The sequence below is a fragment of the Phascolarctos cinereus genome, unplaced genomic scaffold (genome assembly GCF_003287225.1).
Source record: "Phascolarctos cinereus isolate Bilbo 61053 unplaced genomic scaffold, phaCin_HiC Scaffold_726;HRSCAF=1367, whole genome shotgun sequence".
Classification (NCBI taxonomy): Eukaryota; Metazoa; Chordata; class Mammalia; order Diprotodontia; family Phascolarctidae; genus Phascolarctos; species Phascolarctos cinereus.
The window spans coordinates 188821318-188847594 of record NW_027556098.1 but is presented as its reverse complement, the minus strand read 5'-3'; the positions used below and the strand labels follow the sequence as shown (position 1 = coordinate 188847594).

The 26277-nt window shown below is 34.4% G+C and overlaps 1 pseudogene; it reads left to right on the top strand.

Annotated features, from left to right (window-relative positions):
• The first annotated feature begins 22992 nt into the window (after positions 1-22992).
• On the top strand, positions 22993-23432 carry LOC110213300 (small ribosomal subunit protein uS12 pseudogene; annotated as a pseudogene).
• The last annotated feature ends 2845 nt before the right edge of the window (positions 23433-26277 follow it).

The window sequence follows — 26277 nt, the reverse complement described above, 5'->3', positions numbered from 1 at the left end:
AAATCCTCAATTAAACACTAAATTAGAAATACTGAAAGCCAAAGGTAAAATTAAGAAAATTGAAATTAAGAAAACTATTGAACTAATAAAACTTAGAGCTAGTTTTATGGAAAAAAACACAATAAAATAGATAAACCTTCGGTTAATGAAATGGATGAATTCACCACCACAGAAGAATAAATTAAAATGATAATTAGGAACTATTTTGCCCACTGTATGCCAATAACTTTGACAGTCTTAGTGAAATTGATACATATTTACAGAAATATAAATTGCCCAGATCAGCAGAAGAGTAAGTAAAATATTTAAATAACCCCATTTCAGAAAAATAATTTGAACAAGCCATTGATAAACTGCCTAGGAAAAAAATCTCCAGGGCCAGATAGATTTACAAGCTAATTCTATCAAACATTTAAGGACCAATTAATTCTAATACTATATAGACTATGTGTGAAAATAGGTGGAGTCTTACCAAATTCTTTTTATGATACAAATACAATGCTGACATACAAACCAGGAAGAGTCAAAACAGAGAAAGAAAATTTTAGAACAATTTCCATAATGAATATAGATGCAAAAATTTAAAATAAAATATTAGCTTACAGATTACATCAAATTATCACAAGAATAATGCACTATGACCAGGTAAGAGTTATACTAGGAATGCAAGTTTGCTTCAATATGAGGAAAACTATCAACATAATTGATGATATCAACAACAAAGCTAACAGAAACCACATGATCACCTCAATAGATGCAGAAAAAGCTTTTGACAAAATACAACACCCATTCCTATTAAAAACAGTAGAGAGCATAGGAATAGATGGAGTCTTCCTTAAAACAATAAGTAGCATCTACCTAAAACATTCAGCAAGCACCATATACCACGGAGTCAAGCTAGAACCATTTCCAATAAAATTGGGAATGAAATAAGGATGTCCATTATCCCCACTGTTGTTCAATATCATACTGAAAATGTTAGCTTTAGTAAAAAGAGTAGAAACAGAAATGGAAGGAATTTGACTAGGCAAAGAAGAAACAAAACTATCACTCTTTGCAGATGATAGGATGATATACTTAGAAAATCATAGAAAATCAAGTTAAAAAAACTACTTGAAATAATAAACAACTTTAGCAAAGTTGCAGGATATAAAATAAACCCACTTAATTCATCAGCATTTCTATATATTACCAACAAAGCCCAATGGCAAAAAATAGAAAGAGAAATTCCATTTAAAGTTACTGTAGACATTATAAAATGTGTAGGAGTCTACTTCCTGAAACAAGCCTAGGAACTATGAACACAATTACAAAACATTTTTAACACAAATAAAGTCAGATCTAAATAATTGGAAAAACATCATTTGCTCATAGGGAGGCTGAGCTAATATCATAAAAATGACAATTCTGCCAAAGCTAATTTACTTATTCAGTGCAATACCAATCAAGCTGCCAAAAAAATCATTTTATAGAACTAGAAAAAAGTAGTAATAAGATTCATTTGGAAGAACAAAAGTTCTAGAATATCAAAGGAACAAATGAAAAGCTATGCAGGGGAAAGTGGCCTAGCTGTTCCATATCTTAAATTGTATTATAAAGCTGCAATCATCAAAACTGCTTGGTACTGGCTAAGAAATAGATTGGGGGTTCAGTGGAATAGGTTAAGTATGCAGGACAGAGTAGAAAATGACTATACTAATCTATTATTTGATAAACCCAAAGACCCCAGGTTCTGGGATAAGAACTCACTATTTGACAAAAACTGCAAAGAAAACTGGAAAAGACCATGGTAGAAACTAGGCATAGATCATACTTTCATACCATATACCAAAATAAGGTCTAAATGGGTTTATGATTTAGATATAAAGGCTAATACTATCAGCAAACTAGGACAGCAAGGAAAAGTTTATCTGTCAGATTTATGGAGATTAAAAGTATTTATGAACAACCAGCAGATAGGCAAGATTACAAAATGCAAAATGGATAATTCTCATTATATAAAATTGAAATGTTTTTTGCACAAACAAAACCAATGCAACCAAGATTAGGATGGAAATAGAAAATGAAGAAAGAATTTTTTATAGCCAGTGTCTCTGATAAGGGCCTTGTCTACAAAATATATGGAGAATTAAGTCAAATTTCTAAGAATACAAGTCATTCCCCAATTGATAAATGGTCAAAGGATATGAACAGGCAGTTCTCAGATGAAGAAATTAAAGCCATCTATAGTCACATGAAAAAATGCTCCAAATACCTATTGATTAGAGAAATGCACATCAAAACAACTCTGAGGTACCACATCACACCTATAAGATTGGCCAGCATGACAAAATAGGAAAATGACAAATGTTGGAAAAGATGTGGGAAAATTGGAAGACTAATGCATTGTTGGTGGACTTGTGAAATGATCCAACATTTTGGAGAGCAATTTGGAACTATGCCCAAAGGGGTTTAAAAATGCACATACACTTTGACATAGCAATACCACTTCCAAGGCTGTATCCCAAATGGGAACAGGACCCACATGTTCAAAAATATTTATAGCAGCTCTTTTTGTGGTGGCAAAGAATTGGGCATTGAGGGAACACCCATCAATTGGGGAATGGATGAACAAGTTGCAGTATATGAATGTGATGGAATACTATTGTTCTATAAGAAATGATGAGCAAACAGACTTCAGAAAAACCTGGAAAAACCTGTATGGTCTGATGCTGAGTGAAGTGAGCAGAACCAGGAGAAAGTTGTACACTGTGAGAACAACGTGCGAGGACTAATGTTGATAGGCTTAGCCCTTCTGAGCAATGCAAGGATTTAAGATATCTCCAAAGGTCTCATAATAGAAAATGCTATCCACACCCAAAGAAAGAACTGTGGAGTTTGAATGCAGATTGAAGCATACTATTTGCCATTTTTTTCCTTCTGTTTTGTTTTGTTTCCTTTTTCCAGTGGTTCCTCCTATTGCTTCTAATTCTTCCTTAAAACATGAATAATGTGGAAAAAAATAATTAGGGTTGGACAACTTTGCTAAAGTTGGACTCTGTAAGACATCAAGAATCAAACAAAGTCAAAAGATTGAAAAAAATAGTGAAAAATGTAAAAATACCTCACTGGAAACAAAAAATGACCTGGAAAATAGGTGCAGGAAACATAATTTAAGAAATGTACAACTACCTGAAATCCATAATAAAAAAAAGAACCTGGAGGGCATTTTTCAAGAAACTATCAAGCAAAACTCCCCTGATACACTAGAACCAGAGGTTAAAATAGTAATTAAAAGAATACACAGGGGGCAGAGCCAAGATGGCAGAGTAAAAGTGGTGACTTGTTTGAACTCTCCCCCAAACATCTATGAAAAATGGCCTCTAACAAACTCTAAAGCAGTAGAAACCACAAAAAAGACAGAGTGAAACAAATTTCCAGCGCAAGACAGCCTGGATGGTTGATCAGAAAGGTATATCGCGCAGGGCTGGGAAAGGAAAGCAGTTCGGTGTGGGTGTGCAGGCCACATCGAACCTGGAGCAGGCCTCAGAGGACTGAATCACAGGTAGCTGTGGCAGTTTTCAGACTTCTCAACCCATGAATGCCAAAGACAACTTAGAAGTTCAGTGGGAAAAGTCTGTTTCTGTGGTTAGAGAGAAGCACGGGGTCCCAGCCCCATTCCCCCAGCTTTGCCCTGGGGCAGCGCTGCCTTCTGAGCTCCCAGTCCACAGACTGAGGGGGAATGGAGTGGCTGATCAGAGGGGAATTGCACGGATCTCTCTGCAGGTGCAGGATTCACTTGCTTTGCCTGTGCTTGGATCTGGGTCACAGTTCTGGGTGGTGGTCCTGGGGTGAGAAGGAGTGCTGGCCCGGTGGGGCATGTACTGGCTATAGAGAGGAAATCCTCCTCGCAGTTCCAAGATAGATAAGAGTTCTTGTGGTCACTCATAGAGCAGAGCACAGGAAAGGAAAGGAGTAAACTTGCCCTTGATCATAGCACCTTGGAAGAACTGAAAATTTACAGGTTCCTAGAAGTATCTCTGAAAACAGCTACATAAAATTCTCTGAACCTTGGAACAGTACATTCTCCACCATGGAAACAGACCCCTACCTTAACTTTACCTTCAGTTCATATCTCAAGTAATTGACTGGGATCATGAGCAAGCAGCACAAAAAGAGTCAGACTATATTATCTTATTTTCATGACAAAGAAGATCAAAACACACAACCAGAAGAAGACAATGAAGCCAAAGCTCCTATATCCAAAGCCTTCAAGAAAAAAATGAATTGGTCCCAGGCCATAGAAGAGCTCAAAAGTGTTTTTGAGAAACAAGTAAGAGAAGTAGAGGAAAAACTGAGAATGATGCTAAAGGAAACCCCAAAAAATACTGAAGAAAATAATACTTCAAAAAATAGCCTAACCCAAATGGCAAAAGAGGTCCAAAAAGCCAGTGAGGAGAAGAATGCCCTAAAAAGCAAAATTGGCCAAATGGAAAAGGAAGTCCAAAAGCTTCCTGAAGAAAATAGTAACTTAAAAATTGAAAGGAATAATTGGAAGCTAGTGACTTATGAGAAATCAAGGCACTATAAAACTAATCCAAAAGAATGAAAAAAATAGAAGAGAATGTGAAATATCTTATTGGAAAATCAACTGACCTGGAAAATAGATCCAGGAGAGAGAACTTAAAAATTATTGGACTATCTGAAAGCCATGATCAAAAAAGACCCTAGGTATCATCTTTCAAGAAATTATCAAGGAAAACTGCCTGATATTTTAGAACCAGAGGGCAAAATAGAAATTGAAAGAATCCACCAATTATGTCCTTAAAAAGATCCCCAAAGGAAAACTCCTAGGAATATTGTAGCCAAACTCCAGAATTCCCAAGTCAAGGAGGAAATATTGCAAGAAGCAAGAAAGAAACAATTGAAGTATTGTGGAAACACAATCAGGATAACACAAGATTTAGCAGCTTCTACATTTAGGGACCAGAGGGCATGGAGTATAATATTCTGGAGGGCAAAGGAGATAGGATTGCAACCAAGAATCACCTACCCATCAAAACTGAGTATAATCCTTCAGGGTAAAAAATGGTCATTCAATGAAATAGGGGACTTTCAAGCATTCTTGAGGAAAATACCAGAGCTGAATATAAAATTTGACTTTAAAATACAAGACTCAAGTTAAACATGGAAGAGGTAAATAGGAAAGAGAAATCATAAGACAGTTATTAAGATTGAACTGTCTACATTCCTGCAGGGGAAGATGATATTTGTAACTCATGAATCATTTGTCAGTATTAGGGTAGTGGGAGGGAAAAATTTTATGTGGATAGATAGATAGGTAGAGGGCACAGGGTGAGTTGATGATGAAGGGGTGATACATTGAAAATAAAATTAAGGGGTGAGTGAGGATTATACTGGGAGATGGAGAAAGGGAGAAGTAGAATGGGTAAAATATCTCACATGAAACAGACAAGAAAAGGCTTTTACAGTTGAGGAGAAATGGGGGAAGGTGTGGGAATAAGTGAATCTCATTCTCATAGGATTTGGCTTAAGAAGGGAATAACATACACAGTGGGGTATGGAAATCTATCAAAACCTACAGGAAAATAAGGGGGGAAATAAACAAGAGGCAGGGGTTTGATAGAGGGGAAGGTAGGTTGGGGGAGGGGATAATCAGAAGCAAGCATTTCTGAGGAGGGACAGGGTCAAAAGAGAGAATAGAATAAATGGGGGATAGGATAGGATGACTGGAAATATACTTAATTTTTCAAAACATGATTACTATGGAGGGTGTTTTGCATGACTACACATGTATAACCTGTATCAAGATACTTGTTTTTTCAATGAGGGTGGGTGGGGAGGGAGGAAGGAAGAAAATTTGTAGCCCAAAGTTTTAAAAACACATGTCAAAAATTAAAAAAGGAAAAGAAATTTAAAAAAAAGAAAAGAAAATAATATGTTAGATGAAGGCTAGGTCTACACAGGCAAAGTGAAAATGAAAGAATTTTCTGTATAATTAAAGAAAAGAATACATACCTTGCAAAAAAAAAAAAAGAATTCACTGATCACCTCCAGAAAGAAATCCCAAAATGAGGACTCCCAGAAATTTTATAGACAAATCCCTGAACCCTCAGGTCAAGCAGAGAACATTATAAACAGCCAGAAAAAAGCAATTCAAATATTGATGTGTCACAGTCAGAATTTCACAGGATTTAGCAGCTTCTAAGTTAAAGGATAAAATAATTTGGAATATGATATTCTGTAAGGCAAAGAATCTTGGATTATAACCAAGAATCAACTACTCAGTAAACTGAGCAAAATCTTTATGAGAAAAAGTGGACATTCAATGAAATAGCTAGCTTTCAAACATTCCTAATGAAAAGACCAGAGCTTAACAGAAAATTTGATTTTCAAATACAAGACTACAGAGAAAGAAAAAATACAGTATTCAACAAGTTTAATTCTTTTACATCCCTATTCAGCAAGATGAGACTTGTAACTCTTGAGAACTGTATCTCTATTAGAGCAGCTAGAAGGAGTATATATAGAGCATGAAGATATTTTTTGACTTTTTTGGGATGATACAAAAAAGTAAGGGGTGAGAAAGAGAATTGCACTGAAAGAGGGAAGGGAGATGTGGAATGGGGTAAATGATATCACATGAAGAGGCACAAAAAACCTATTAAAAGAAAGAAGGTGAGGGGAGTCTTTGAAGATAATATGACGACATACTTAGGGAATCCTACAGAATCAACTAAAAAAAAACTTGAAATATTAATTAACAAATTTAGCAAGGTCACAGAATATAAAATAAACCCACAGAAATCATCACTTTTTTTTATGTTACCAACAAAGCTTAGCAGCAAAAGATCAGAAACAAAATTCCATTTAAAATAATTGTAGGCAATATAAAATATTTGGGAATGTACCTGCTAAAATAAACCCAGGTAGTAAATGAACACAGTTACAAAAACACTTTTCACACAAATAAACTGAGATCTAAGCAACTGGAAAAATATTGGTTGCTCAAGGGTAGACTGAATCAATACAGTCAAAATGACAATTCCACTTAAGTTTATTTACTTATTCAGTATCATATCAATCAAACTACCAGAAATATTGTATGGTGCTAGAAGAAAATAATAACAAAATTCACCTGGAATAACAGAAGGTCAACTATATTAAGGCAATTAATTTCAAAATGTAATGGAAGGTGGCTTAGCCATACGAGATCTAAAACTATATCATAAAGCAGCAATCATCAAACCTCTCTGGTACTGACTGAAAAATTGAGTAGTGGATCAGTGGAATAGATTAGGTCCTCAAGACAGTGGTAAATGACCTAGCAATCTAGGGCTTGATAAACCCTAAGACCCCAGCTTCTGGTATAAGAACTCACTAGTTACAAAAACTACTGGGAAAACTGGAAAACATGATGGCAGAAACTAGATATAGACAACATCTTACACTGTATACCAAGATAAGGTCAAAATGGGTTTATGACTTAAACATAAAGGGTGATACCATAAACAAACTAGGTTGGTAAGGAATAGTTTACTTTCCAAATCTATAGAGAAGGGAAGCATTTATGACCAAACAAGTAACAGAGAAGTAAATGAATGTTTGATTACATTAAATTAAAAAAATTGCACAAACAAAACCAAATGAAACCAAGATTAGAAAGAAAGGAGAAAGCTATGAAACAATTTTGCAGCAACTGTCTCTGACAAAAGGCCTTACTTTTGAAATATGTAGAAAACTGAGTCAAATTTATGAGTACAAGTCATTTCCTAATTGCTGAATGGTCAAATGATGCAAACAGGAAGTTTAAAGATGGAGAAATCAAAGCTGTGTACAGTCAGATGAAACAAATTCTTGAAATCATTATGAATTAGCAAATTAAAACCTCTCTGAGATACCATTTCATGTCTAGCATATTGGCTAATATGACAGAAAAGGTAAATGATAGATGTTGAAGTAAATGAAAGAAAATTGGAACACTAATGCACTATTGGTGAAGTTGTGAACTGATCGAGTCATTCTGGAGAGCAATTTGGAGCTATGCCCCAAGGTAATCAAACTGTGTATACCCTTTGAATGAGCAATACCATTACTAGGTTTGTGTCCCAAAGAGATGATAAAAAAGGGACAAGGACCTATTTGTGCAAAAATATTTGTAGCAACTCTTTTTGTAGTAGCAAAGAATTGAAGTTGAGAGGACGCCCATCAATTAAGGAATGGCTGAATAAGTTACAGTATATGATCATGATGGCATATTACTATGATATAAGAAATGAGTGGGCAGATTTCAGAAAAAATCTGGAAAGACTTACATGAACTGCTGCAAAGTGAAGTAAGAATAACCAGGATGACATTGTACACAGTAACAGCAACACTGTGTTTTGATCAACTATGATTCACTTAGCTCTTCTCAGCAATATAATGATCCAAAACACTCACAATGGAAAATGCTATCCCCATCCAGGGAAAGAATCGATGGAATCTGAATGCAGATCAAAGCATACTATTTTTATTTGCTTTATCAATTTTGTGCTTTTTTACTTCCCAAACTGTAATTTTTTTTCAAACTGTTTCTTCCTTCACAATATGACTAATATGGAAATAAGTCTTATATTATTGCACATATACAACTTATATCAAATTACTTATTGTCTTAGGGAAAGGAGAGGGAGGGAAGGAGAAAAGGAAAAATTTGGAATTCAAAATTTTATAAAAAATGAATGTTATAAATTCTTTTTATGTCTAATTAGGAAAAAAATACCATCAGTTGTTGTTGTTGTTGTTGTTGTTGTGTGTGTGTGTGGGGAGAATTTTAGGTCCAAATTTAATGATTCCCCCATAACAACATGTTCTACTTGAGAGAAGAAACATCTTATGTTCTATTTGCATCTCTTGCACTTAGAACAGATCTCTGTACCCCTTATGGAGTTAATAAAAGGTTAATTCAGTCATTTATTTATAGTCTTTTGATTGCAGTGGCAAAATAGATGGTAACATATCTTCTTTAATGTATTTCCCCTGACAAAACCACATTAATTTATGATGTTGAAACATTGGACAGTGTCAAGAAATTCAATGACAAGAACTTTTTCTGGGTCCCTCATGACTATAACCCATAGAAGCAGTTTCCAGCCTGTACCTCCATAGAAGTTGCTTCCCAAAAAGATTTCCATGGGCACTGGAATTGAAACATGGCTTTTCACAAAGCAGTGGAGATCATTGTCCTATATTCATTATATCATAGTTTATGATTATCAAGATAATGTTGGTGATTTCACTTGCCTGGGAAATTTCACTTGCCAGACTCATCTTTCACTCTTGCGGTGTCTTTCTGCTTCAGCTAGTATGGATTGCCTACCCTGTGAATGGTAGTTGGTTGGCCAGGTTGGAAGCCTGACCAGCGTTATGGGTAATTCCCAGAATTTTTACTTTATTTGCCATTTGGTTAATATTGGTGAGCAGTTGTTCCTGGTGGTGATGAGGAAGATGGACTCCTCCGTAATGATTTTTCCTCAAAATATGGCTCTGGAGGCTGAGCAGAAAGTAGATCTGATAGTAGAGAGCCCTGCTATTACCAAAGACCTGGTTTTTAGGGTCTAGCTTCATCCTTCAGAGGATGTAGAAGAATTGGTGATTTAGGTAGTGGTGGGGATTTGACTGACCTAGTGGATGAAGCATTTTGTCTTTCCCTTATTTTGCCTTGGCACCAGGCTGATTTGACTGCCCTGTGAGTGGCAATAGGTTGGCAATGATTCGAGATGGCTGATTTCTTTTTCACAAGAATTACTTCCCTAGACGATGACTGTAAATGCTGCGGTGTGGAAACAGGACTAGTGTAGCTATCACTCCCAGGATTATTGGATCTCATGTACATGTGTGTGCATACATATGCACATAGATATATACATGAATACACATATCTATACACACATATGAATGAACACATATACCATATATGTGTATGTGGACACATGCACATATACAAATACTGTCTCTACATATATCCATGGTTATGCACGTATATGCATGCACATGTATATCTGCATACATATGTACACACATATACCTATACACACACAGATATGTACATGTACATAAATTTGATCCATCAAATTACTTCCATGATTTCTTTAGTATTTATTTAATAGTTGCCTAGAAAATAATAATGGGAGAGAGATGATTAGCAGGTCAAGTAAAGCAAGTTTATTTGAGACTAGGCAAAGGAGGATGAACAAGGTGGTCAAGGTTGTGTATAGAAGCAAGTGAATCCATATTCATGAGCCCTAGATACCATTTTAATGTTGTGTTTTAAAGGGTTAGAACCATTAGTTCAATGCCATATTATTTATTCTCTTCAGATCTTTAGCAATGGTTCATTGTAATGGTGCCCTAATGAGCTTGAAGCATGGCATGAAGAAAGAATCACTTAGGAGATTTCAGTGTTGACAAGTAGAACTTTAACAAAATAAGTTTTTATAAGAAGAAAACAAAGTTATTACCATTAGTAATGATGAGAAAAGCAAAGAAGACCACTCAGACTGATTCTTTATAACCTGTTCTTTGGAAGAAAGAAAATTACTTAGTCATTCTTCCTCATTTGCTCCTTGTAAGCAAATAGACTAAATTAGTACTTTATTACTTCTGTCAAATAGTTAATTAAATTCTGTTACTCACTGATACAACACTGAAACTGGTTTTTTAAAGCAGTTCACCAACATGAATCTATCATTTCTGGAAAATGAATTCAACTTGGAATTTTTTTTTCATTCTTGTTCTTTTCTCTTTTTTCTTTATTTTTCTCTGAGCAACTCATTAAATGGAGCACAATAAGGAATTATTTTAGGGATATATAATATTAAGATCTTCCTTCCTCACTTTTAAGTTCTCCAAAAGTACATTGCTTATTTTAGTATTTCATGAATTCAATGTTATTAAAGTGTTCTGAAAGAATTATTTTTATTATTGACTCATTTATTAAATAATTTTATGAAAATGTGAAAAAGTTCAGACATTACCTTACCTTTGAATTAATTTTTCATTGCATAATACTGGACACATAACTTATTATATCATATTATAATTATTTTATACCACATACATTCATTTCTCTCAACTTTTTTTCCTCAGTGCATGATTGCTTTCTTCAGATCTTCAACTAATTATTGTTTGTTCTTATTTTTTTTTGTTTTCAATCAGTTTTATTGATGTATTTTTTTAGATGACATTTACAGATCATACCTGTTTCATAAAGGTCTCTTTTAACAAAGTGAAACAGACAAGTAAAACTAATAATAATACAGTGACCTCATCTAGAAGAGCCTACAGCGTTTCACATATATTGCATCTGTGGCCTCATTTTTAAAAAAACTTACAGAAATCTATTTTCTTACCTCCTCTCCCAACTCATTGAAAAACAGATGGAGGAAAAGGCAAATTTCTTGTAATAAATGTGCAGAAAAGCAAAACAAATTATTTCACTCAATAACTGTCCACAAACAAACAAAAATACATGACTTATTCTGTACCATAAACCCATAATCTCTGTAAGAGATAGCATGCTTTATTATCAGTCCTCTGGAATCATGAATTTTCATTTTATTGATCATTATACCTACGGTTTTCAAAATTGTTTGTTTTTACAATGCTATTGTCATTGTAGAAAGTGTTATACAGGTTCTGCTCATTTCATTCTTCATTAATTTATAAAAGTCTTCATTATTTGTTTTTAAAATATTGATGTTATATTATACAGTGTTCTGTTTCTGCTCACTTCAGTCTATATTCAAATCTTTCCATGTATTTTTAAATCATCTATTTCCTAAGTTTTGAAAACATAAAAGTATTCTATTCTATTTATATATAAAATTATTACATTTTAACAACATTCTTTCAATAAATATTTCTAATATAACAATGCAACTTTCCAGCTAACTTTTTAGAGTCTGCTCTTCAGTCAAATTGGGAGGACTTTCATTTTTTCTCAAATGATGCTGAACTTCATTCAGTTGTCATTAAAGTTACATTTTTGATTAACAAAAGCTAGGACTAGAATTTTTCCAATATATTTTTTCAAGAACAAACATTTTACTTCTCTGTACTATAATGCCTTGTTTGTCTAACATTGTTGATTGGTAGTAACATGTCCCATATCAGTTAATTATTCAGAAGACCAAAGGTAATCTTTGTAAGTGCTAAATCATATTTTTTCTTTCATTTTTTGAATGGGTCCTTTTAAAATTGGTTATATATTTTCCACCCTTCATTCATTCACTAAACATTAATTGCCTCCTATATGCAGAACACTACACTAGGGAAACATGAAGATTCAATAACATGTGGTGTCTTTCTTCTTGGTAGAATTAATTTTTGGCTCAGGAAACAGATATTATATTGATGAATTGCTCCCAGCCAATGTTTTGCACAGCTGAGCAAGAGTTTTGAAGTCTTTAAACACAGTTCAGCAAAGATCAGCCTAAACAGGTGGCCACCTTTTGAAACTTGGAAGTATTTTTTTTCTTAATTCTTTTGTGACAAAAATGACTGGAACATGATGTCATCCATCCTAACATCAAAGTGACACAGTTCTTTTAAAAAGGTAAGGAAAGAAAAAAATTCAACTTGTAGAATAAATGTCCAATGAATTATGTTCCAAAAGCTATGTGACGTGATGCATCCCTTAAACAGACTTTTATCTTTTTGTTGTTCCTTCCATTCTGATTTGCCACCTAAATTCTTAATGCTTAGCATTTCTTTTTTTGAGGAGGATGCTATTGCAAAAAAAAAGTGTTGAGTTTTTTTCTCTTTGGCATGTTCAGACTTACAGGCTTTCTCCAGAGAGAAGATAGCTTGTTGTTAATAAGCAGCCTTAGGACTACATTTTTTGCAGAAAATTATGTATGGGGTAGGAAGTGAAGTGAAGAGCAGAGAAGGGGACATTTCATGCCATTTCCCCTCACATCTTCCACTGCTTTACCACAATATGTAGAAATACATGCATACTCAACACATGCCTGAAGGGTTTGGTATGAATTGAAGATAAACAATTTTAATGAATATTTTGATCAATCATGCAAAATTGATTTAGTGTGCCAGTGCAGTCTGGGAATTTTTCTCATTAGCCCTGAACTTCATGAGAGAGAACCTTGGATGGGTGAGCTCATTAGTATCCATCTTACTACGTCTGAAGGCGTACATGGTGACTAGATGACACAGGTGATGAGAGATGGGGAGCTCACTGTTGCATGTTAAAAATATCCCTCCCAGCGCTGTCCTAAAATATTAATTTTACTAACATATTTCTTGCAATCAGTTATGTTGAATTAACAGGAGAATGAAGTGATTTTTAATGTTTTCCCCTGAAAGAAATGTTCTTGGTCCTTTAGCAGGGTGCTGAACGGAGCAGTCAATCTGAACGAAGTGACATTTGCCTTATTTGAATAATCCCTCTTTACTTTGAATAGAAGAACTCTCTTTGCTTTGAAAACAAGAACTCTCAGAATATGTTAACTGTACATGTCAGAATCTGTATACCGTATATGAGAGACAAATTCATTCATTCGATGCTCCCCTTTCTATCATAAATTAATTTTCTCATCAGTTGTAAAGTAACAAAGGCTAAATTATTCAATTGTCCATTTTCCAAAACCATAACTTCACAGAAGATGCAGTAAAAAGTGAGCTGTGAGCAAGGTGTAATGAGCTGCAAGAAGTCTAGTGTCTTATACGGCTTAGAGAGCATGTTCATGAAACCTGCTAATGAGGTCTCAAAACAGGAATGGAGTAAGTTAATATGGTAAAATAGGCCTCCTTAAAATTAGGCTGGATGAATTTGTTTTAATGACAAAGGAGTTTCATGGAAAATTGTATTATACTATATCATTGCTCTAGAAGAAGTATTAGAAATTAATCAATTGCTTAAAAAAAGTTAGTTGCAATGGCTTCCTTTCCATAGAAATGGCCTCATTGTCATTGACTCTTGAAAATGTATGAAGACAGTATTGTTTGGACCAAGTCTTGAAGCACTGTTCTCCCTATTGATTCATAAAAAAACTATTCTCTTACATGTTTAAAAAAACTCTTTGAATCTATCATCCACACCATGACATTCTTAACCCATCTCTTTTAATCTAAAATTATCAGTTCTGTTTATTAAAAAATAGTTAGTCCATTTATATTTACAAAGCCAACAGATGTTAAGTGCCTACTATGTGCAGGGAAAAGATGATCAACTGGCTTTAATTTTACAAAATATAAAAATGAAGGCATTATGTTTATGAAATTACATGCGATTTTTCATATCTCCTGACTTTAATGGACAAATATCTTATGAACTTACATGAATCATGCTTTATAAAAACTTATCCTCAGAGTTATGAAAACCTAAATTCAAGACTTCTCTGACAAACATGACTGTGTGACCCTGGAAAATTCACTTAACTCTTCAGTGGCCCAGGTTTCTCTTACAATTAGAAATAAAAGAGAAGGTGCAATCTGCACGAGGAGAGGAAGTTGCTCATTCTGTGCTCCATGTAGTGAAAAATCACAAATCAATTCAAAACAAAATAAGAAGATATATTGTGTATATAGTTTCTGTGAAGGAAAAACAAAATTCTTTTTTCCTTTATCTACACACACACACACACACACACAGAACACACACATATACATACACAATTAACCACTAATAATATGGGTAAGGGAAGACAAAACAACAAAATTATGCATATGACCAGAATTAGCCACTGTACTTATTCTTTAGGGGGAAAAAAAGGAGTCTAGAAACTCCTATCTTTTACACTATTACAGTGGGGTTCATTATTTATAAGTGCATTCAATTAGCAACTGGGAACAAGCATTTGCTCTTTCCTCAAAAAAAAATGGTAATGAATATTTGTCATGTAGACAAGGACAGAAGAGAAAGTCCTGAAGATGTGAATAGAGAAATTAATAGGTACAACCAGACAGTCAGAATCAGGACAGGTGCCTATTAAGAATAAGCGGAATGCCCCTTTGAAATATGATTAGCAAAATTCCTCCCTTAATAAGAGCCAGGATGTGTAAAATTAAGGAGGGCACCTCTGCTACCCTAACACTGGCACTACTGCTGACTTGAAATATCATCTATGTGGAACACAGATGGAACACAACCCTAAGAATCTAGAAGTTAATAATAATGACAAAAATTGTTGCAACTAAAATAGAAGCCATAAAGTCTGTCAATGAATTTCACAGACCTTGCTCATCATATGAGAGCACCTAAGCTCCACCTCACTCAGAAGTTATTTATGTTCATAAGCAGTTCTTACAACCTAGTTTCCCATCCCACAGCAAATGGAAAACAAGTCAGAAGACAGGCAAAGTTGAAGGAGTTAAGCACATGGGAAACATTGAGAAGTAACACAGTAGTGAGATAACAAAGAAGAAGATAAGAAAATAATACAAAAAACAAACACAAGAAGTTAAGTTTAATGTGGTAGAAATAACATTAGAGGTGGCATCTGAAGATTTGAAATAAGTCCTTGCTCTCTGTCACATATTAGCTATATGATCTTAGGCAAATCACTAAACCTTCCTGAACTTCATTTACATCATCTGTTAAATATGGATTGTAATATTTGGACTATATGACTCACACAATTGCTGGAAGAATCAAACATGCTAATTGATGAAATATTTTGTAGCATAAAATGTCATATAACTTTAACACTAATATAAAAAGCATATCTGCCTATAGTCTCACCTTAATAGGCCAAAAAGGCACCATAGTATGATAGCCTGGTAGTGTGTTAGATAATATTGAATGTTCCTAATGATAATCTTGCGTCATCAATAAAAAGTCAAATTATATTGCTTGTGCTCTAGTCCAAGGGTGGGCAACCTGTGACCTTGAGGCCACATGTGGCCTTCTAAGTCCTCAAGTACAGCCCTTTGACCAAATGCAAACAAAATAATTTGTTCTGTGAAGTTTGGATTTAGTCAAAGGACCATACTTGAGGATCTAGAGAGCCACAGGTGGCCTCAAGGCTGCAGGTTCCGTACCTCTGAGTCTAGTTGCTTATATGTTAATGAATCACTTAGGTCTTTTATGGCTCAGCAAAGCAATCTTCAGCAATATGTGAACTTTATTTTGTTTTAATATCTCCACAGAAATTCTATTCAAAAGGACATTACAAAGAACAAATAAAATAAAAGGTGTGTGAACATTAATAATAAAAATAAGGACTATAAGTGCTTTTTATTAGTGAAGTAGAAACCTAAAACACCATTTGTCCCTACTCAAGGAGGAGGGGAGATATAGGAGGGGCAGTGTTACACATAAATGTAAAGTGGGGAAGAGAAGGAATAAACATTAAGTACCTACTGTATGCCTAAGTACAGTGCTAAGCATGTTAACAATTTTATTTCATTTAAGCTTGTTTAATTTAAAATGCTACATACAAGTCTAATTAGGAGTTAGAGTCATTAAAAAACATAAACAGCACAGGAATTCGTGATGGCAAAGACCTGGAAATTGAGAGGATGTGCATCAATTGGGGAATGGCTAAACTAGGTGTAGTATATGATTGTGATGGAATTGCTGTGCTGTAAGAAATGAAGAATTGATTGAGTTTTAGGAAAAAAAAAACAAGGATAAACTTGCACAAAGTAATGAAAAGTGAAATGAATAGAACCAAGAAAATATTGTATACAGTAACAACAGTATTATTTGAAGAATAATTGTGAATAACCAAGTTATCCTGAGTATTAAAAACACTCATATCAACTACAAAGGACCTATGGAGGAAGATGCTATCCATCTCTAGAGAAAGAACTATTAAATACATGTATGTATAGTATGATTTTACATATATTTATACATCTGTGTCAAATGGTGGTCTTCTCTATTGCAGAGTAGGGAATGAAGGGGAGAGATAGTTCAATAGAAAATATTACCAAAAATAAATTTCACTTTAAAAAGAAACAAATTTAAAAAAGGAACTGTTCTGAGAGGGAAAAAATGTACGAAAATATTCACTAATATAGTGATAAAGGAAGGAGATGAAAGATGAATCAATATGCTAAAGCAGATATTTTATCATATGTAATAGTGCCCTACCTGTCTGGAGGGTAGAATATGACAGCTAAAATAATACAAGAGCTTAGGGAAGGGGGAAGGAGAGAAGGAAAGTGAATAGCTATCACAAAGCTCTTGTCCTTTTTGTCACAGTCACTTCACAAAAACTTTTCTTAATGGCCATGTCTCTTTTTATGTGAGGTTTGATTTCCAGCTATTCTCACCAGTCTTACAAGAAAAAGACCCTATAAAGACTTCAAGCGCAGTTGAGGCCATTTGTAGAGATAGAGATAGAGATAGAGAGAGTAGACATGTCATGAAGTCCATCACTCAGACAATTGGATTTTAAGCTCTGTAAGTGATAAGAATCATACCTTTTCCATCTTTGTTTCATCTACAATGCCTAACGCAGTGCCTTGAATGTGGAAGTTGCGCAGCATATATGTGGTATAGGAATGCATTTATAAGCAATTTGATATACAGTAAAGCAACAGGTAGAAGCACAAAACACAAAGCACCAAAGTAGAGGTCATCAAGGAGAGTGAAGTACCTAAAAAAACTACATATGTATAGATTTCTGGCCATACAGTATTGGTGTTTGTATTATTTTTGTTCAATCTTTGAAGTGCTGTTAGATTCTTTTTGATCCCATTTGAGGTTTTCTTGGCAAAGATACTAGAGTGGTTTGCAATTTCCTTCTCCAGCTCATTTTACAGATGAGGATACTGAGACAAACAGGATTAAATGACATGACCACAGTCCCATAGCTAGTAAGTGTCTGAGGCCAGATTTGAACTTACGAAGATAAGTCCTTCTGACTCCTGGCCTGGTGCTCTATCCATTCTGCAGTCAAGCTGCCATGTATTGGTATATATATCTATCTGCTTAAATGGACCTTTAGAACCTTAGAAAGATTTTTTTAAAAAATCACTAAAATTTGAGAAAGGTTAAGTTATATGCCAAGAGTTACAGAGCTAGTACATTTTAGAGATAAAATTTGAACTCATATCTTCTTGATTCAAAGTACAGTGACCTATCCACTATGACTATGAAGAATATATCATATTAAGATTAATAGTATATGTTTCTGTCAATAATTCACAGGCAGAAATAACTATACAGAGGATTGGGAACAATACTCATGACATCAGCAGTTTATATATCAATGAATTAAGAATACATATATTAAATAATATAAAATGTATGTATTAGGATCAACCAATACAATGCCAGGGATATCTTAAAATAATTCTTGCATAGTATAGGAAACTGCAATAAATACCCTGGATTTTAATCCTTCCTCAAGATACTTGATGGCAATGTGGTTGTAAGTCACAAGTCATAAGATCCTGAATCTAGAGCTGGAAATGACTTCTAAGATGACTTAGAATGATGTTCTCCATTAAGAAAAAAAAACATACCTTTAATAAAAAGGGAGAAAAAGCATCCCCAACATAGGTGTATTTATCTACTTTGTCTTCTTCATGTGCTATACAGTAGTGATATTTAAGTAGTAAACTTCATAGCCTCACTCTCCCTAACAATGACTAGCTATTGTATCTTTATTGTGTTCTGAGGGGGCTACCCTTTAGAGATGGGATGTCTTTCTCTACAGCTCAAGGTTTCTTTTTTGACAAGGGAAAGTTAGGAGTCAAAGATGACATTGAGGTTGTAAACCTGAATAACTGGAAAGATAGTGGTATGCTTGACAATAATACAGAATTCAGGAACAGCAGTCGATTGGGGTAAGGGGAGAGAGCATAATGTAATGAAATCTGAAATGGTGAGTACAACTTATCAATGACTGTCCTATTTGACCAATTCTGTCCCACTCAAAATGAAAAGAATCTCTAACTAATTATTCAATGTGCTCAGTGACTGCCATGAATGTATCTGATATATTAATGTTATGATCTGGGGGAGAGAAGTTAGACAGTCTGGGGGAGTTTCTAGGATGAATTTTTCCAATAGCACTTGGGTAATTTCTTCTTTTTGAGTTCATTGGTTTTGGTTTGTTTATAACTGTCTTGAGATTCCCACATACAGCTTAGAAATTGGGAAGTTGGGAGAAAGAAGTAAAGTTGGTAAATGCTGGGTGACAAGATTAGGTGCATTCATGTCAGAGACAATATCAACTCTTGACTATCATAGGAAAGGTATAATGCAACTCACTTTACTGTTTTCTGATTGGTGGATCACAAATCTCTTGGAAGGTAAGCCACAACAATCCAGGGAACCTGGATCCCCTTTTTTTGAGACCCACAACCTTTAAGAACCCTCTCAATTTCCCCTAGAGAAAACGAGACTCTGTGGGGCCAAATAACTTGGCCAACCTCATATTGCTAGTTCGTAGCCAAACTGGGATTCACATCTGGCTCCTGCAACTCAAAATTCAGCTCTCTTTCTAGAACAGGATGCTGCCTGACCAGTACTGCAGATCTATTAATAACTCTAAGAACAACTTTTATCCTCTGAAACAAAAAGCTTTGCCTCTTCTTTAGGAAAACAGGGCTGAGGCCAGATTCATTCTGGAATTTGAATGAGAATATCTCTCTTATATTCTCCCACCTTTCCACATACACTGAAGTACTGATCACCAGTACCAGAGGGTCCCACATATTTTCCCTTCCACCAATAGACTCACACTTTTATTCACTCCTCCAACAATGGAATGGGGTCACCCACACTTGCAAACTCTCACACATATATACATGTTCACTCACTTAACCCTTCAGAAGTCTTTTTCTTCATCTGTAAAATGAAGATCATCATGCCTACCTCACAGAACTATTGTGACAGAAGTCCATTGCAAACTTTATAGTACAATAAACATGCAAGATACTATTATTGTTATGTTTTCCTCATCTTCTTTGATGGGGTTTTCATTATACAGAAACAATATGTGGGTGAGTCACAATCCTAGTATAATTCCTTTTTATTTTTAATGTTCACAAAATCATTATTTTTTCCCATTAAATGTTATTAATGCATAGCTTCATAGACTATTAATAACTCACAATTGCATCTATGTTCTTGAAGTTCTGGTTTATATTTAATTTGTATAGCAAAAGTCTTGCCTAGTCTTGACTTCTTAAGGAATAATGAGAATCATTGTAGTATTCTAAATGACCATTGTTTATCTTAGGAATGTTTGTCTAGTTTAGTTGGATAGCTAATAATGGTATCATACTTTATTTCTCTTGATTTTTTTCTAAAATGATATTCCATATATTTCAGTTGTTTATCACATTTGTTGATAAGATCTATGCAGCAAATTCATTGTTGGTGTGGCTGGAAACTGGCCCATCAACTGATTAATAGATAATGAAATTGTGGTATATAAATGTTATTGACTCTTAATGCTCCCTTAAAACAATGAAAGTGAAGAATATATTAACTAATACAAACCAAAGTAAGCAGAACTAGTAAAGAAAAAAAATAGGTTTTCACTAATATAATTAGAAAGTCAACATTTATTGCCTACTATTTGCCAGGTATGAAGTTTGGAAATACAAAGAAAGGCAAAAGATAGTCCCTGGTCTCAAAGCGTTCACAGTCTATTGGAGGGGATAATATGCATAAAACTGTGTACAAACAAGATATATACAGGAAAAAAAAACTGGGAATAACCTCAGAAGGAAACTAGTGTTAAACTGGTATTAAAGGAGATAAGGAAGGGCTCCTTGTGTAAGATATGATTTACCTAGGATGGCAAGGAGGCCAGCTGAGTGAGATGAGGAAGAAGAGAATTCCAGACATGTTGGTCAACCAATAAAAATGCCTGGATTTGGGAGTTAGAAAGCCTTACAAAATGAAGACCAAAGAGACCATTGTCACTGGATTGCAAGACAGTGCTCAAACTAGGATATCCAAATCCTAGAGAATCTGTGATACATAGCACCTGTTCCTGAGAGAGCAAATCTAGCATTTGAATCTTCTAATATCAGGGAGACAAAGAGGTGGAGAGGGATGTTGTGAAAGTTAACAGAAGAACCTTAATGACCTAAGGTGACATCAAGTAAGACTCAACACCCCTTCAGAAATTCAATAGAGTACAAAGGCTGGCTTTGGTATAAAATGCCAGCTCAGGAACTAAAGCCAAAAAAATGAACAATGAAAATACCAAGCAGTATAAAAAAATATTGCCAGTTTAAAAATTCTGACTAAGAAAAAGAGAGTAACTGCAAACAGAAACTTAAAGAGGAAAAATGGAATATCTTCAAGGAGTGCACAAATACCTGGAAAAATAAACAAAAGCCAAAAATATGAAATAAAAGTTTTTGATTAAAGATTTGAAAATATACTCAATGGCTTAGAAAACAAATTGGTAACTTACTCAAGCAACAGACTCCCTGAAATCTAGACTAAACCAAACAGAAATGAATGATTCCATAACATCAAGAAATATTAGAACAAAAACAAAAAAAATAGAAGAAAATATAAGATATCTAATATTTTTTTAAAAAAAAACTCAAAATAGATCAGGGAGAGATAATGAAAGTGCTTTGGAAAGGCTTGGAACCAATCCTGATGAAAACAGAAGAGCTGACTAATAACTTTTTAATGCAAACACAAAACTCAAGAGAAATACAGAAAGAAAAGGCATATGCATTTGCGTTATTGTAATGAGTTGTAGGATTGTATTGTGCTAACCTCCTAATAGGGATGAAAAAACATAAGTCCTTTTAAAACTTTACCATCTTCAAAGGGTATCAAGAAATTTTTTAAAAATAGGATTGACAGGGTAGGGGAGCATGCATCAGTTCTATTCTAAATGATTTGGCAAGGGAAAAGAAAGAAAGATAAGAAGAACACAAAAATGTAGAAAGAAAGAATAGGTGGATGGAATTTATGATTTCTCAAAGTATAGGGTGAAAAGAAGAGTATGCTAACATGGAGGAGACAGTAGAGTGAATGAGTATTAGGTGAAACTCATTTATTTGAAATGTACAAAGAAGGGTTGAACAACATACATACACACAAAGAGAAAGTGACACAGAAACACATCAAACTCAACAGGGAAATGAGTGAATATAGGGAAGGCCAGTGAGTTTGGAGGTAGGATAATGCCTGAAAGGGGATAACTATGATCAAAACAAAGTTCCTGATACTGAAGCAGGGATGGCAGGGGAGTAAAGGAAAAGGAAAGAAAGAGTAGAGAAGAAGAAAAGATAGGATAGAAGTAGAAGAGAAGAAAAGAGAAGACAGGAGAGAAGAGAAGAGATGGAGGGAAGATAGGTGAATGGAGACCTGAGGTGGGCACAGGGAAGGAAAAGAGAGGTGAACTAGGATATAACACTTTAGCTTGATTCAGACAATTGGGTAGTTGTAAAAGTGACATGTAGGATTTATCATTTGAAAGTAAACTATAAAATTGAGATTCAGGATTATACAGAGAAATTTCTTTTTTATATTTTATATACACACACACACGCACACATTTGTATTTCAGTTCAGATAAGAAGAAAAATACAGGAAGAGCAATAACAGGTCATTTCAAAGTGAAGGTTCAAGCTAAAACATTTGGTATGAAGTAAAGACAACAAACATTTTATCAAGCACTTTTTTTTCTACGTCAGGCACAATGTTAAATTCTGGAAATAAAAAATAAGGCAAAACCACTCCCTTCCCTCAAGAAGAGAAAGGAATTGTGCCTATTATTGCTTATACACAGGCATGTTTGTGTGCAAAAATATTATAATAATCAGATTAATAAAATAAATTATCTGATTCTCTTTCATTTCTTTGAAAAAAAAAAGAATTTCCATTTTCCAGTAAGTTGGCATCTTTTTTATTTATCAAATACTGGGATACTGTATTCAATTACATTTGAAAATTTTTTTCATTGTTTTGGCTTCTCTAACTTGTTTCACTAATTGCCTTAACAAAAGAACATATTCTGTTCTCTCTTTCCTCTCGGCCCCGACGGTGGCAGCATGGGTAAGTGCCATGGTCTTCGTAGTGCTAGAAATCTCCGAAGGCACAGGAGAGATCAAAAGTGGCATGACAAACAATATAAAAAAGCTCATTTGGGCACTGCCTTGAAGGCCAACCCATTTGGAGGAGCATCTCATGCAAAAGGGATTGTCTTGGAAAAAGTTGGTGTGGAAGCCAAGCAGCCCAATTCTGCTGTCAGGAACTGTGTGAGAGTCCAGCTGATTAAGAACGGCAAAAAAAATCACTGCCTTTGTTCCCAATGATGGCTGCTTAAACTTTATTGAGGAAAATGATGAAGTTTTGGTTGCTGGATTTGGTCAAAAAGGTCGTGCTGTTGGTGATATTCCTGGAGTCCGATTCAAGGTTGTAAAAGTTGCAAATGTTTGTCTTCTTGTACAAAGGCAAGAAGGAAAAGACCAAGATCATAAAAATTGTATGATATCTTTGTTATAGCAAAAAATGTTAATGTTAAAAAAAAGATCATTTTCTTTTTGCTATTGTTTTCTAATATAGTTTGAGTTGTGGTAATCCTATAAAACCTTCATTCATATTTTTGTCTTATTATTTTGTTTGATTTTCAGTTATTTCAAATGAATTTTACATTGTTTTGCCTAGATTTAAAAAAAACGTCCAAGAGTTCATCTGATTAGGAATAACTAGTATTTATATTAATATAAGAGTATGATCATTTTATCATATTTCCATAACCCAACTAAGAGTAAGGACTTTATTTTTATTTAGTTATGTCATTTTATTCTGACAAGAATTTTTGTGGTTATACTTATTATAAAATCATACATGTATTATGGTAGGTGTTCCCTGTACCTTCCACTAATTGGTCCTAGATCTGCCCTCCAGTGTGGAGCAAAACAATGAACCCTTTTCACAATGAGAACCTTTCAAATATTTCATGATTGCTATCATTTCCATCTACATATTCTCTTTTCTTGATTATTTTCTTTTACAAATCCTGTTTCAGCAGAGTTTCTAGTACCCTTACCATCCTAATCAACTTTCTCTAGAATTGAACTCTAGCTTATCAATGCCACTCATAAAATGCAGTACCCAGAAGTACTTAAGGCATGTCAAATTTGGTGTGATTATAGTGGTACTATAACATCTTTCATTCTACACATGACATATCCATTAATGCAGCCCAAGGTTATATCAACTCTTTTCACTTGCCTATCTAGCTCATTCATATTTAAACTGCAGCACACTAGAACCTCTAAGTCTTTTCTATCCAAGCTATCTTCCAGCCATATCTCTCCTATTATATGTGTGGACAGTTGCTTTTTTTGAAACCAAATGCAATATTTTGTCAGTTAAAAACTTTTTTGTACACTTTATAAAATCTCTCTCTCTCTCTCTCTCTCTCTCTCTCTCTCTCTCTCTTTCTCTCTCTCCCTGTCTTTCACTCTCTTTCTCCCTCTCTCCCATCTTTCCTCCCTTGGCTACCTTCTTTCTCTCAGCTCATCTTTTCCCTCCATTCCTTTCTTTCCATCTTCATTTATTATCCCCCTTAACAAGTAACCTATTTCTATAGTGTATTGAACAGAAAATCATGTTTTAATATAATTTTATTTATTTGATAAATATTCCATGCTAGATTTTATTTTTAAAATTTATTTATTTTTAATCTGCAACATTCACTTTTATAAGATTTTCAGTTCTAAATATTTCTTCTCTATCTCCACTCCCTTCTCCCCAAGATAGCATGCAATCTGATATAGGTTAGGTATTTCCTAACTTTAGTCATGTTGTGAAAGAAGAATCAGAATAAAAGGTTAAAACCATGAGAAAGGAAAAAAAAAACAAATTACAAAAGAAATAGAAAAAAAGTATGTTTGAATCTGCATTCAGACTCCATAGTTCTTTCTCTGGATGTGGATTGCATTTTCCATCATGTGTCTTTTGGAATTGTCTTAGATGACTACATTTCTCAGAACTAAATCTAACAAAGTAGTTCATCACACAATGTTGCTGTTACAGTGCACAGCATTCTCCTTGTTCTGCTCACTTCCTTCAGCATCAGTATATTCAGGTCTTTCCAGGTTTTTCTGAAGTCCACCTGCTCACCATTTCTTATGGAACAATAGAATTCCATTACATTCATATAACACAACATGTTCAGTCATACCCCAATAGATGGACATTACCCAATTTCCAATTCTTGGCCCATTCATTCTCTAGGATTAGATTATTTAGTTTCAATTAATTTTTAGTCTATCTTTCCATGGCTCTTTCTTATGCGTAATTTTTATTGTGTCATGGTCTGAAAAGGATGCATTTAATATTTCTGCCTTTCTGAATTGGATTGTGAGGTTTTTTTTTTTTTAATGCCCTAGTGAATGGTCAATCTTTGTGTAGGTGCCTTGTACCACTAGGAAAAAGGTATATTTCTTTCTATGCCCATTCAATTTTCTCCAAATGTCTACCATATCTAACTTTTCTAAAATTCTATTCACCTCCTTAACTTCTTTCTTGTTTGTTTTAAGGCTAGATTTATCAAGTTCAGAGAGGAGGAGGTTGAGGTCTCTGACTAGTGTACTTTTACTGTCTCTTCCTGTAGCAGCTCACTTAACTTTTCCTCTAATAATTTGGATGCTATACGACTTGGTGCATATATATTTAGTATTGACATTATTTCATTGTCTAGGGTATCTTTTAGCAACATGTAGTTTCTTTATCTCTTTTAATTGATCTTTTTATTTTTTTACTTTGAGATCAGGATTGCTACCCCTGTTTTTTTTTAACTTTAGCTGAAATATAATATATTCTACTACAGTCGTTTACCTTTACACTGTGTGTATCTCTCTGCTTCAAATGTGTTTCTTGTAAACAACATATTGTAGGATTCTGATTTCTAAGCCCATTTCTGTTTTATGGGAGAGTTCATCCCATTCACATTAACAGTTATGATTACTAACTGTGTCTTTCTCTCCTTCCTATTTCCCCTCCCCTATTTATACTTTTCTCTCTCCTTTCACCCTTTCCCTCCTCACTATGACCACCACTTCCCTTAATCTCCCCTCCTTTTTATCAACCCCCCTCTAGTTTCTTTCCCCTTTCCCCTGCTACTTCCCTACAGAGTGTGATAGATTTTTATTATGTTATTCCCTCTTTGAGCCAAATCTTATGAGAATAAAATTCAAACAATATTCACCTCTTCCCTTCTTTCCATAGGTCTTTGCACCTCTTCATGTGATATAATTTACCCTATTCTGCCTCTCCCTTTCTGCTTCTCCCAGTACAAATCATTTTTTTAAACCTCTTAATGATTT